The sequence below is a fragment of the Nerophis ophidion genome, linkage group LG01 (genome assembly GCF_033978795.1).
Source record: "Nerophis ophidion isolate RoL-2023_Sa linkage group LG01, RoL_Noph_v1.0, whole genome shotgun sequence".
Classification (NCBI taxonomy): Eukaryota; Metazoa; Chordata; class Actinopteri; order Syngnathiformes; family Syngnathidae; genus Nerophis; species Nerophis ophidion.
Window position 1 is genome coordinate 7,221,103 of NC_084611.1, and position 11,716 is coordinate 7,232,818.

General features: G+C 43.3%; 1 protein-coding gene across 1 annotated transcript in view; it reads right to left on the reverse strand.

Annotated features, from left to right (window-relative positions):
- LOC133548443 (gastrula zinc finger protein XlCGF57.1-like) overlaps positions 1 to 11,716 on the reverse strand; it is a 351,444-nt gene that overhangs the window by 205,205 nt on the left and 134,523 nt on the right. The gene's annotated exons all lie outside the window — the stretch shown is intronic.

Here is an 11,716-nt window from a genome sequence, read left to right on the forward strand (position 1 = left end):
CGGAGTCCTTTGAAGGCAGATTTCTTGCCGGGACATATGGTACAATACAATCGGCAAGATAGGATGGAGCTAGACCGTGTAGTATTTTATACGTAAGTAGTAAAACCTTAAAGTCACATCTTAAGTGCACAGGAAGCCAGTGCAGGTGAGCCAGTACAGGTATATATGTATGTATATATGTATATAAAGGTATATCCAGTACAGGCGTAATGTGAGGCACTGACTTCATCAAAGTCAGATTTATAAACATATGAACCCTAAAGAGTATCTTATTCACCATTTGGTTGGCAGCAGTTAACAGGTTATGTTTAAAAGCTCAGACCAGCATTCTTTACACATACAAAAAAGCACATTTAATAAAATAAAAAAAATCGTTATTATGGTCTTACCTTTACTTATAAATGAAGTCCCTGCGCCGCTCCTTTTGAATAAAAGCATCGATAACTTGTTTGTAGGAGTCTTCCTTATCTTTCTTCAGTTTTAAAAGTCTCTCTGTCTTGATGGAGATCACTGTCTGAAGCAAACCTTTTAGCTCCGGCGTTGGTCTTCCTTTAATTATTACCTCCTGCTTCGATTAGAAAACTGTTTTATTTTAGATATGTAATCATCCATGTTAAAAGTCCAGGGGAGAGCTAAAAAATTAAACGATCGCTGCCGCTGCACTTGACTTGCTAACTGTACCTTGTTGTCACTTATTCTGCAGCTGAGTAATCACAAGAATGATCCCTGGGATCACTAGCGCCCTCTATCGCCATGAGGCGGGGGAACAGTTGCCTCACACAGTGCGTCTTCGCAGCCGTTTTATGATTGCCCAGCACAAGATATACGTTAACACATACAGCTGTTGACAAAATACACTGTACATTATATACCTCAGCTAACTAAACTATGGAAAAATGTATAATATAATTCATATAGCAATACGGTCTCACTGCACAGCAGCCAGCAGTTATCCGAGTCATTGCGCAATCAATGGTGAGGCTCAACTGGCTGCTGACTAACCGCAAGTCTCTTCTCAGTATTTCAAGTCAAGTCAGCTTTATTTGTCAATTTCTTTACATGTAAAGACATACAAAGGAATCGAAATTTTGTTTCTCACTCTCCAGTGCGTAGACAAACAGAAAAGAAAACACAACAGTAAAGTGCAACGTGAATATGTCTACCTATTAAAGTGACAATATATATAGTTCCTGTTGTTTTTAAATAGGATATGGCTGTAAACAATGAGTGTTTCATCAGTAGTGCAAATACTTGTGATATAGCAGCAGATGTGTGCAATTTTGCATAGTCATTTTTCTGTGGGTCATGGGGTTTAGAGTTCAGGTTGGGGGGGGGGGAGTTCAGCAGCCTAACAGCCTGTTGGTGAGTCTGGTGGTGCGAGAGCGGAGGCTCTTGTATCTTCTTCCAGGGGGAAGGAGGCTGAACAGGTTGTGTGCGGGGTGGCTTGCGTCACTCACAATTGTGAGTGCTTTGCGGGTGAGGCGGGTGGTGTTCAAGTCCTGAAGAGATGGGGGTGGTGCACCAATGATTTTCCCAGCTGTTTTCACGATGCGCTGCAGGTCTCTTCTGTTGTGTTGAGTGTAGCTCCCGCCCCACACAGTGATGCAGCTAGAAAGGATGCTTTCAAGGGTGCCTCTGTAAAAAGTGGTCAGGATGGGTGGTGGAGCACTTGCCCGCTTTAGTTTTCGCAGGAAGTAAAGGCGCTGTTGGGGCCTTCTTCACCAGTGATGCGGTGTTGGTGGTCCATGACAGGTCCTCCCCCCAGGAATTTGGTGCTCCTTACTCTCTCCACTGCAGCACCACCGATGGTCAGCGGCAGGTGTTGAGTGTGACCTCTCTGGAAATTGACAACCATCTTTTTTGTTTTGCTGACATTCAGCAAGAGATTGTTGTCCTTGAACCACGTGGTCAGGAGGTCCACCTCTTTCCTGTAGAGAGTCTCATCCCCCTTGGTGACGAGACCCACCAGAGTTGTGTCGTCCGCAAACTTAACGAGGTGGTTGGAGCTGTAGGTTGGTGTGCAGTCATGTGTCAGTAGAGTGAAGAGCAGAGGACTAAGCACACAGCCTTGTGGGGCCCCTGTGCTCAGGGTGATGGTGCTTGAGGTGTTGTTACCAACACGTACTGCTTGTGGCCTCTGACTAAGGAAGTCGAGCAGCCAATTGCAGAGTGAGATGCTGAGGCCCAGTTTGCCAAGTTTGCAGGTGAGTTGTTGTGGTTTTATGGTGTCGAATGCTGAACTGAAATCTATGAACAGCATTCTCACATATGAGTGTTTCTGATCCAGGCGGGTGAGGGCTGGGTGGAGGGCAGAGCAGATTGTATCCTCTGTAGATCATCTGGCTCGGTTTGCAAACATGGAATGGGTCCAAGGTGGGGGGAGGATGGATTTGATATGTGACATGACCAACCGTTCGAAGCTTTTCATTTTGATGGATGCCAGTGCCACAGGACGGTAGTCGTTAAAACTTGACGGGGATGATGTCTTTGGCACAGGTATGATAGTGGCGGTTTGGAAGAATGTGGGGACAATGGCTTGCTTCAGGGAGGTGTTAAAGATGTCTGTAAAGACGTCCTTCAGCTCCTCTGCACAATCCTTCGGCACACTACCGGGGATGTTGCCTGGGCCTGCTGCTTTCCGGATGTTGATGGTAGAGAGTGTTCTCTTTACGCTGGCGGCAGACAGGCACAGGGTCTGTTCGTGTAGAGGGGGTGTGGTTTTGTGCATCGAAACGTGCAAAGAAGCGGTTCAGGTTGTTGAGCAGAGAGGTGTCGCTGTCGCAGCTCTGTGGCCCGGGCTTGTAGTCCGTGATGGCCTGTATGCCCTGCCATAGGCTCCGTGCATCTCTGCTGTCCTTGAAGTGGGAGGTTATCTTCTTTGTGTGGTCCTGTTTTGCTTTTCTGATGCCTCAGGACAGGTTGGCTCGCGCTGTTCTTAAGCCAGATCCATCTCCGGCTCTGAAGGCCTTGTCTCTGGCTCTCGGCAGCCTGTGGACCTCCCCTGTCAACCATGGCTTCTGGTTGGCCCGAATGATAATGTTTTTTGTGTGGGTCACATCATCCATGCACATGGTAATGTAGGAGGTCACAGTGTCTGCGTACTCCTCAATGTCTGTGTTGTTATTGTGGATGGCTGCTTGTTTAAACAATTCCCAGTCTGTTGTGTCGAAGCAGTCTTGAGGAGCAGAGAAGGCCCCCTCTGGCCACACTCTTATCTGCTTCAGAACCGGTTTGGTGGCTTTCACTCTTTGTCTGTATGCTGGCGTTAGCATAATTGTGACGTGGTCAGAGAGGCCAATGTGGGGGAGGGGAGTGGCTTTGTAAGCTCCTTTGTGTGAAGTGTAGACCATGTCCAAGGTGTTATCCCCCCTGGTTGGGAAGTGAACATGCTGATGAAATTTCGGCAAAACAGTCTTGAGATTAGCATGATTAAAATCTCCGGCAAGAATAGAATAGAATAGAATAGAATAGAATAGAATGAACTTTATTGTCATCATATTTGCATATAACGAGATTAAAGACTCCAATTTAAGGTGCGGTAGTGGGAACAAATATGGGGTGAAATAAAGGACATAAGAGGTAATAAAGGAAAAACTAACAATTGAAATAAACAGACTACTATCCAATAAAAATAATAAGCAATTCTGTACAATATACAAAACACTATAGAAGTACAAAATACAAATAGTGTACAATATACAGAGCAAGACAGGAGTACCGAAGTAATAAATAACAATCAGTGACAGACGTATTGCACTGGAAGGGAAGTATTGCACAGTAGGGTATTAGGGCATTATATTGTATAGGGGCGAATTATTATTATTATAAGTTAGAGTTCAACAGGGTGACAGATTTGGGAAAGAAGCTGTCTCTGAGCCTGTTTGTTCTGGCTCTGATGCACCTGTAGCGCCTGCCTGATAGTAGCAAGTCGAACAGGTGGAAGCCAGGGTGTGTGCTGTCCTTGGTAATGTTTTTTGCTCTGTTGAGGCAACGGGAGTTGTGTAAGTCCTTCAGGGAGGGCAGGGGACAGCCGATGATTGTTTGTGCCGACTTTATGACCCTCTGAATTGCCTGTTTGTCTGCTTCAGTGCAGCTGGCGTACCACACTGTCATGCAGTATGTCAGCAGGCTCTCGACAGCCGAGCGATAGAAGGTCACCATCCGCTGCCTCTCCAGTCTGTTCTTCCTCAGCACCCTCAGGAAACGGAGTCTCCGCTGGGCCTTCCGGATGACCGCAGTTGTATTTTGGGTCCAGGACAGGTCATCAGATATGAGGGTGCCGAGGAACTTAAAGAAGCTGACTCTCTCCACCTCCTCGCCGTTGATGTAGAGGGGGGCGGGGTCTGCAGTGTTCTTCCTGAAGTCAAAGATGAGTTCCTTGGTTTTTGTGGTGTTCAGTGCCAAATTATTCACTGAACACCACGCTGATAGTTTCAGGACCTCATCTCTGTATGCAGACTCATCCCCCCCTGTAATGGGACCCACTACCGTTGTGTCATTGGTGAACTTGATAATGGTGTTCTCCGAGTGGGCTGGACTACAGTCATGGGTGTAGAGAATGGTGAAACCATCTGGATGTGCTGTTTGTTGTTCACTGATGGCTTGGTACAGTTCATGAAGTGCAGCATTTTTATCACTGTTGTTACTTGCGGGAGGGATAGAAACAGCAACTAGTAGGATTGCTGTCGGACGGCACTTCACGATTATAAACTCCGCCAGTGGTGAGCAGTGTTTGTATACCACCGTGGCGTCCCGGCATCACGGATGTAAACACAGATCCCGCCGCCACGAGTCTTACCTCCGTTTACGAGCGCCCTGTCCGCTCGGTAGCATGCTAGCTGCTCCAGTTGTTGCCATTAAGCCATGTTTCAGTGAAAACAAGCACACAGCAGTTACTCACTTTCCGGTTCGTTGTCCTCAGCAGTCGTATGTGATCCATTTTATTGTCCAGTGATCGTACGTTTGCCAAGAGGATAGATGGTGTAGCTGGGCGAGTTGGACTAGCCTCTAGCCTAGCTCGGATGCCTCCACGCTTGCCTCTCTTCCTCGTCCTTGCACACCGCTTCCGGTGCCTCCTTCTTCGGGGAGGGTTAGCAGGCGGTGTGGTAGCACTTCGGCGGAGTAGTCCAAGCTCTCTCAGCATCTTTGTGTCGCGTTCAAAAACATTGCGGGTCTTGATTTTCCGGATATTTAACAAAGCCTGCCGATTGTACTTGTATTCCAATGTAGGCTGGCGGGAAAAACTTTTTGACAAAAACTCTAACGAACAAAATACCGCACGGTCGGGAGAGCGAGAGGTCGCTGCGTCTACACGCGCCGCCATCTTGTACATTTCTCGGCAAATGTGAAAATTCAGCGATTTTGATTAAAAATAATCGAAAACTGGTGAACTTAAATGGAAAATAACTTTATAAAGTATAATCACTGGATACTTATAACATCCATTTTCTACCACTTATTCCCTTTTGGGGTCGCGGGGGGTGCTGGCGCCTATCTCAGCTACAATCGGGCGGAAGGTGGGGTACACCCTGGACAAGTCGCCACCTCATCGCAGATACATATAACAATTTAATTTTTTTTTTTTTCCTTTTACATTTTTTTTCTTTCCATGATGGCAGGTGAGGCAGTGCCTCACCTGCCTCCCCTGACTGCACGTCACTGACGGAATGGAACGCAACAGTTGCCTTTTGACATTGCTCTGGTGGTAGATCTGGTACCACTTTGCACTCTTGCACTTGCCTTCCAGAGCAATTGGGGAGCAGAGTTATCCAAACATTTAAAAACCAGTTTGACTGTATGTAACAAAATAAAATGGGTACAACTTCAAATAGTGTATTTGGTTAAAATGTGGCAATGATGATATCGTATACTCCTCTTGTCTAGGACTGGTTATGAAGACACTCAATGGTCTTGACTGATGACTGGTGTGCCTGGGACCATGTAGTTAAGCCATAAGATATGTGTGAAAGAATCATTGAATTCATAAAAGTAAAAGCACAGCTGAGAGTTAAGCAGTTTCTTATAATCTTAAAACTGGCTATATGTTGGCCTTCAGGGTTTTACACATTTTCTTAATGTGACCTTTAAAATTGAGCTGATAGTCTATGACAGGGGTAGGGAACCTATGGCTCTTGAGCCAGATCTGGCTCTTTTTCTGACTGCATCTTGCTCTCAGATAAATCTTAGCCAACATTGCTTAACACGATAAATAATGAATAATTCCCCTGGTAATCAAAGTGTTAAAAATAACGTTCAAAATATAAAACATTCTCATGCATTTTAATCCATCCACCTGTTTTTCTACCGCACCTATTCGAGAAGTCGCATTTAGGGGAAGAAGTATTTTATTTATTGTTGGTTAGCTTCAGAATAACAATGTCATCAAAAAGAATAAGAGACCTACTGTACGCTAAAAATGTTGGTCGTACTTAAAAATGCACGCATTTAGTTGTATTCAATATTAAAAAAATATCATATGGCTCTCACGGAAGTACATTTGAAAATATTTGGCTTTCATGGCTCTCTCCGCCAAAAAGGTTCCCGACCCCTGGTCTATGATAATGCCCAAATATTTGACTTCAGGTACTGCTTCAGGTAATACTAGTTATGCACCAACAATGACACAATCGGCCGAAGTGCCACAAACCATGCAAACTTCTGTACCTCCTCCAGCTGGGCACTATGTTCAATACACCTTACCATCTGCTACTCCGGCCCCGGCAGCACCACCCTGGTCCGACCCGGGAATCAAGACGCTGATCGCTACATACTATGGCATTCCTAAACCAGTACTTCCAAGGTTTGAGTTTGGCCGGGAAAGTGATTGCGCTCTACTCAAGATGGCGCTAGAGAACTTGATGAATAGTCATCCTCACCTCAGCGAGCAATATAAATATCAAGTTCTACTAAATCAGCTCAAACTCCCTAACACTACAGTTAGCCAAGTCATTGTCAGCTGGAGGCGTGTCTTAATGAAATCAAACAATGGATGTCCGCTAACTTTTTGCAACTCAACGCCAAAAAAACGGAAATGCTGATTATCGGTCCTGCTAGACACCGACCTCTATTTAATAATACAACTCTAACATTTGACAACCAAACAATTAAACAAGGCGACACAGTAAAGAATCTGACCATTAATCTTCGACCCAACTCTCTCCTTTGAGTCACACATTAAAAGCGTTACTAAAACGGCCTTCTTTCATCTCCGTAATATCGCTAAAATTCGCTCCATTTTGTCCACTAAAGACGCTGAGATCATTATCCATGCGTTTGTTACGTCTCGTCTCGATTACTGTAACGTATTATTTTCGGGTCTCCCCATGTCTAGCATTAAAAGATTAGAGTTGGTACAAAATGCGGCTGCTAGACTTTTGACAAGAACAAGAAGGTTTGATCATATTACGCCTGTACTGTATATACCTTTATATACATATATACATACATATATACCTATACTGTATATACCTTTATATACATATATACATACATATATACCTATACTGTATATACCTTTATATACATATATACATACATATATACCTATACTGTATATACCTTTTATATACATATATACATACATATATACCTATACTGTATATACCTTTTATATACATATATACATACATATATACCTATACTGTATATACCTTTATATACATATATACATACATATATACCTATACTGTATATACCTTTATATACATATATACATACATATATACCTATACTGGCTCACCTGCACTGGCTTCCTGTGCACTTAAGATGTGACTTTAAGGTTTTACTACTTACGTATAAAATACTACACGGTCTAGCTCCATCCTATCTTGCCGATTGTATTGTACCATATGTCCCGGCAAGAAATCTGCGTTCAAAGGACTCCGGCTTATTAGTGATTCCCAAAGCCCCAAAAAAGTCTGCGGGCTATAGAGCGTTTTCAATTCGGGCTCCAGTACTCTGGAATGCCCTCCCGGTAACAGTTCGAGATGCCACCTCAGTAGAAGCATTTAAGTCTCACCTTAAAACTCATTTGTATACTCTAGCCTTTAAATAGACTCCCTTTTTAGACCAGTTGATCTGCCGTTTCTTTTCTTTTCCTCCTACGTCCCACTCTCCCTTGTGGAGGGGGTCCGGTCCGATCCGGTGGCCATGTACTGCTCGCCTGTGTATCGGCTGGGGACATCTCTGCGCTGCTGATCCGCCTCCGCTTGGGATGGTTTCCTGCTGGCTCCGCTGTGAACGGGACTCTCGCTGCTCTGTTGGATCCGCTTTGGACTGGACTCTCGCGACTGTGTTGGATCCATTATGGATTGAACTTTCACAGTATCATGTTAGACCCGCTCGACATCCATTGCTTTCCTCCTCTCCAAGGTTCTCATAGTCATCATTGTCACCGACGTCCCACTGGGTGTGAGTTTTCCTTGCCCTTATGTGGGCCTACCGAGGATGTCGTAGTAGTTTGTGCAGCCCTTTGAGACACTAGTGATTCAGGGCTATACAAGTAAACATTGATTGATTGATTGAATGTATGAACCAAAACCGTACACGGCTGCGCTAGGGTCTCTACAAGACAAATATGGCCAGTTTGAGCCACCCGCTAGGTAGAAATGAGCAGTTTCCCCAACATTTTGATGTGAAACCATATTACTAACTGTCTGCTGTTTTACAGGATTCATGGAAGTTTATTGTCATAGCAGCACACGATACACATGAGATGGCACACAATTTAGTAGCAGGTGAACAATAGGATTGGTCCTGGTGGAGATCTACACTCTTAGTGCTTTTCTTATTTGTTCAGAGTTATGATATTAGTTTCTAAATGTTTTTAACTAAAACAACTAAGTGAGTTGAAAAATATTTGTGTTTCTTGTAGTGTTTAAAATGTATGATTTTTATCTTCAATGTATGCCCTTTTTGTGGTTTGAACAACAGCCATCGAAAATGTCTGTGCACGTGCTTGTATTTATATATATTTATTTTCAAAGAGTAGTTGTAGATGATTTGATGTTAGATACTTTTGCCAACCATCGTTTTAAAACAGGGGTAGGGAACCTATGGCTGTAAAGCCAGATGTGGCTCTTTAGATGACTGCATCTGGCTCTCAGATACATCTTAGCTGACATTGCTTAAAGGGGAACATTATCACAATTTCAAAAGGGTTAAAAACTATAAAAATCAGTTCCCAGTGGCTTGTTGTATTTTTTGACGTTTTTTTCCAAATTATACCGGTCTCGGAATATCCCTAAATAAAGCTTTAAAGTGCCTTATTTTCGCTATCTTCGAAACCACTGGCCATTTCCCTGTGACGTCACACAGTGCTGCCAATGTAAACAAACAATGGGAATACCACAGCAAGATATAGTGACATTAGCTCGGATTCAAACTCGGATTTCAGCGATTTAAGCGATTCAACAGATTACGCATGTATTGAAACAGATGGTTGGAGTATGGAAGTATTGAAGAAGAAACTGAAGTTATTGAGCGAATAGCTATTGACGCTATTCATAGCCATAGCATGGCCGAATAGCTGCGTTAGCATCGCCGGTAAAATGTGCGGACCAAACGATCAGGACTTTCGCATCTTTTGACACTGGAGCAACTTAAATCCGTCGATTGGTAAGTGTTTTTTTCGCATTAAATGTGGGTGGAAGGAAACATAATATAGTTGCAAATGCATCTGCAGGTTATCCATACATCAAATTCTGTACCATGTCTGCTTTAGCACCGCCGGTAAATAGCATGTTAGCATTGATTAGCGTAGCATGTTAGCATCGATTAGCTGGCAGTCAACATCAACAAAACTCACCTTTGTGATTTCGTTGACTATCGTTGCAAATGCATCTGCAGGTTATCCATACATCTCTGTGCCATGTCTGCCTTAGCACCGCCAGTAAATAGCATGTTAGCATGAATTAGCTGGCAGTAAACATCAACAAAACTCACCTTTGTGATTTCGTTGACTATCGTTGCAAATGCATCTGCAGGTTATCCATACATCTCTGTGCCATGTCTGCCTTAGCACCGCCAGTAAATAGCATGTTAGCGTCGATTAGCATAGCATGTTAGCATCAATTAGCTGGCAGTCACGCCTAAACCAAATATGTCTGATTAGTACATAAGTCAACATCAACAAAACTCACCTTTGTGATTTCGTTGACTTAATTGTTGCAAATGCATCTGCAGGTTATCCATACATCTCTGTGCCATGTCTGTCATCGCCGCTCAAATGTGGAGACACTCTGGCACATTCAATGGGGGTCTGGCGGCAGACACTTTGGCATCTTGGGGCCAGTGGTGCAACTTGAATCCCTCCCTGTTAGTGTTGTTACACCCTCCGACAACACACCGTCAAGGCATGATGTCTCCAAGGTTCCAAAAAATAGTCGAAAAAACGGAAAATAACAGAGCTGAGACCCGGTGTTTGTAATGTGTTGAAAATGAAAATGGTGGGTGTGTTACCTCGGCGACGTCACATTCTGACGTCATCGCCTCCAGAGCGATAAACAGAAAGGCGTTTAATTCGCCAAAATTCACCCATTTAGAGTTCGGAAATCGGTTAAAAAAATAGATGGTCTTTTTTCTGCACCATCAAGGTATATATTGACGCTTACATAGGTCTGCTGATAATGTTCCCCTTTAACACCGGACCTGCGGCCCGTTATGCTTTTCAATCAGGCCCGCCGGACATTCCCCCAAAATTTTTTTAGATCTTGAATTAGGAAATTCTAGCTGCCATTATGGTGTGCAGTGATGTTTTCAAATTACCGTGAGTCTTGAACTATACAAAGTATTTCAATGGTTCAAATCTGCTCTTTTGCTTGATACACTAGTTACTATGGTAATCTAATTAGTTACTATGCTAATCTAATTTGTTACCGTGGTAATCTAAGTCACGGCAGCTCAGACGAGGCATCAAGCAGTGTGGGTGGTGATTGTTTCCACAGAGTGTTTCCAGAGCAGTCAACCTGAAATGCGGGGATCAGGGACAGACGCGGAAAGACATTTTTACAACAAACTTCTAAAGCTTAGTGATGTATCAGATTGTAAGCGGTTTTTTTACCCTTCACTTTCATATTTCGCTGTGTTTGTTTCATTTTTGTTGCATTGTTTGATTGTAAAATATGTTGATCGAGAGGTGGTGCGACGTTCTTTAGTTGTCAATATTCAGTGTTTTATCGTTCATAGTTTATTTTGTAAATCCCACATGCTTTATTTTCATGTACGTACATTCTGGGTGTCTCGTTCAGTAAAAAAATGTAAAATACCATTCTGTTTTTTTTAAGACGGTCTCGCATAACTTTTTTAGCATTCAATCAGACATTATTGTGAGTTTTTGTATTAGTGTTCCCAAAAATCAGATAAACCGGCCCTCAGACACAATTTTTTCTCTAATTCCGCTGACAATCAGTATTAAAAATAACGTTAAAAATATAAAACATTCTCATGCATTTTAATCCATCCATTCGTTTTTCTACCACACCTGTTCAAGAAGTCGTATCAATGATAGAAGTATTTTATTTATTATTGGTTAGCTTCAGAATAAAAATGTTATAAAACAAAAATAAGACTTATTATCCATCCATCCATCCATTTCCTACCGCTTATTCCCTTTGGGGTCGCGGGGGGGCGCTGGTGCCTATCTCAGCTACAATCGGGCGGAAGGCGGGGTACACCCTGGAAAAGTCGCTACCTCATCACAGGGCCAACACGGATAGAC